This window comes from Xenopus laevis, chromosome 1L (genome assembly GCF_017654675.1).
Source record: "Xenopus laevis strain J_2021 chromosome 1L, Xenopus_laevis_v10.1, whole genome shotgun sequence".
Classification (NCBI taxonomy): domain Eukaryota; kingdom Metazoa; phylum Chordata; class Amphibia; order Anura; family Pipidae; genus Xenopus; species Xenopus laevis.
This window is the reverse complement of record NC_054371.1, coordinates 47,183,564-47,187,041: the sequence shown is the minus strand read 5'-3', so window position 1 is coordinate 47,187,041 and position 3,478 is coordinate 47,183,564.

Genomic DNA, 3,478 nt, shown 5'->3' with positions numbered 1-3,478 from the left:
TGATTCTTTCCAAATGGTTTCTCTCAGTTTTATCATGTTTGTCATTCCCATGCTATGTTTATTCTTCCTTCTACCATAGTTTTTTTTTTGTCAAGTGATATACATCTTTATCCACATATACATCTTTGGATAAAGATGTATATCACTTGACAATAAAAACTATTTTTTTCTTCAACACAGTGAGTGCTGATCCTTCTTACTATATATATATCAATATATATATATAGAACTAAACAAATTAACCCAGCACTATCATTATACAACTTTAAGGAACAATTGGATTAAAGAGAACTTATCTGAATTTGGCAAAAAGAGACACTTTTGGTTACATGGTTTGTACAAAGTATGCATAAGCTGATGCGCCCCGCCAAGGCAGTGTCCATGCATCAGTCCTACCTAAGTGAAAAAGGGTATTTTCTTTGGGAGGAGAAAGACCATACCTGCTTCTCTCTTTATTTGGCATGACCTCTTCCAAAGAAACATTCAGCATTATGGGCTTTTAAGTAATCTGTAGGACTGTGTTTAGAGGGGCGGGGGTTGGGAGAGCAAGCATTAAAGGGAAAGCCACTTTCCTTTATATAATATACAAAAACAAAAAATGCAGCTCATCCATGTGTTGCAATTATATATATATATATATATATATATATATAGTCAACTACAAGAGATCCTCTGCACTCAACCCATTATCAATATATTTAAGACAGAGACATTTTGTGCATACTGCTACTAAAAAATGCCTTACCCTTTAAACAACACAGGGATTGTTTGTCCATATATTGCAATATATTTAAGCTGTCTGTCTTAAATATATTGATAATGGGTTGAGTGCAGAGGATCTCTTGTATTTGTCTATATGTATTTTGTGGTCACACCCTCATTGCACCCCCACCTAATGGTTTTAAAAAAATAGTGGTGAGCACAACTTTCCCTTGTTATATATCTATATCTATCTATATATATATATATATATATATATATATATATATATATATATATATATATATATATATATATATATATATATATCCAAAGTGCCTGCACTCAAACTTCAGATGGCCAGAGGTGCACAATCAATGATTATAATATAAATTGATGAAGGATCAGCACACTCTGTGAATTGTGAACGAATGCTCTTTTATTAACACAGCATCTTATCTGACGTTTCAGTCCCACTTGGGGACCTTTTTCAAGTGGGACCGAAACGTCGGATAAGATACTGTGTTAATAAAAGAGCATTCGTTCACAATTCAGAGTGTGCTGATCCTTCATCAATTTATATTATAATCATTGATTGTGCACCTCTGGCCATCTGAAGTTTGAGTGCAGGCACTTCGGATAGATAGATAGATATAGATATAGATATAGATATAGATTAGATATAGATATAGATATATATATATATATATATATATATATATATATATATATATATATATATATACAGTATATATGGTTTTGTATGTTATCTTTTATCTGTTCCCCAATATCTTTTAGATTGTAAACTTTTGAAAGTAGGCCCTTTTCATCTTGGTTACATTGTACTCGACGATGAAAAGTTGTTTTTTATTATGTATTATGATGGGTTTTTTTTCCCTAATGTTACAAGACTAGGCCCATCAATATGTAATGAAGTTGTCTAATAACGTACATTGTTTTGTAGGCAGAAAGCTAATAAGCTAATAGACCTACTGTATGTGTAAATGGACACATTACAATGTATATATAGAGTGAGAGAGACTGAATTTAACTGAAAGGAATAAGGTTTTCTTATTAATAACACAGATTTATAAACACAGATTTATAAAGAAGTTCTGTACAGAACAGAATAGTCTTATGTTTTAATATACAGTAGAACCCCCATTTTACACCCCCTGATTTTAAGTTTTCCCTCATTTTACATTGTTGTTTTGTGGTCCCACATATATATTATGCACAATACATTTTCCTGGATTTTACACAATTTTTTTCTGGTCCCCTGAAAAATGTAAAATGGGGATTCTACTGTATGTTATATTAATACTATTATCCCCAGTATGTACTGTACAGTATTGTATGTACTGCACTACACTGTGCTTTATGTTTTTTTGAATATTTTTAAGTATGGCTTATATTGACATAGAAAGAAGTGCATAAAGCAGTCTGGCTTCCTGTTATGTTATTATGTTATTAAATTGATTGTGTTCTGCACCTTCTTAATATGCTTGATGTATTACCTCTTTCCCTGGACTGGCACTCCTCTTCCATGTGAAAGGCACTTTCTCAGTACAAAACTTTTCTGACCAGTTCTTCTTTGTGCATAAACCAAGTCTGAAGAGGCACAGAGATGCCTGGGTTGGCAGGAGAAGATGGCAGCAGCCGCCCTGCTGAAAATTTCCCTGGTCTGGTGTGTTTCTCACAAAAGAGAAGTGTTGCCTGGGCTAACAGGTAGGCGATAAAAGTCACCAGGGGGAGGTGCCACCCCCACTCCAGTGACCCTAGCTCTCCATTAGGGCAACACTGGCTAACTGGTGGCCCTCGGGTCTTTCTTGTATGGCTTGTGTATTCAATTCTGCCTACTCACTTTTCCCTGCTTACCTTGTGTAAGATTTACTTGCATGTGCTGATGGGTTTCCCTGCTGCCTGAACCTGTCTCTACTTTGCCTGAGCCTGGCATCAAAGTGCCCAAAAATTGGTACCAGGGGCTATCCTGGCCACTCCGCCGCCTGAGGCAGCAGCAGTTGCTGCTGCCCCCCCTCGCCCGGAAATTCGCTCTTAAAGTACAGGAGCAGCATTTTTGCTTCCCCTGGTACCTAGTGGGGCGCTGCTGCCTGAGGCGACAGCCTCAACTTGCCTCATTGGCGAAGCACCCCTGATTGGTACTGGTACTGAGAACAGTTAGACTTGAGGCAAGCGAACCTGTCTGATCACATAATGGAGTATTTTTGCGTGATTATGGGATTGGACAAGTTTTCTTTCCTCAAATCTACTACAGCTTTACCTGGGGGTACTATATAAGGTGGTGCAGTGCTCTTCCAGAGAGTGGCAGGTAGGAGTGGATCAAACCTTGTCCATGGCCGCACCCTATCCCCTTGTTGGCTCCCTGCGATTCCTCCACCTTGTGATGTCTGTCACTTATTTATATTCTTGCACCTGCCCTGCCCCCTTGACAGCTGGGGCAGTTATATGGTGCAACGGTTCAGGCTGGGGTATGTAAGGTACAAGTCGGCTTTTTGTCAACCTATGCATTTCTAGAGGGGGAGTATGAATTCTTATGGGTGAAAAAGTACCCAGTGTGCCATTAACCTTAATATCTGACTGAGCTCTAAACAGTTATTGATTAGAGAGTCTATTGTTGGACACTAACAGGCAACTAATATCTGCACATATATGGCCAACTTTACTCTGTCAACATATAATAATAATTATTATGATTGCTGTGGGCCCACAATAGTAGTAACGATTAAGACAATAGATGCTATTATAGCAAATATAACGT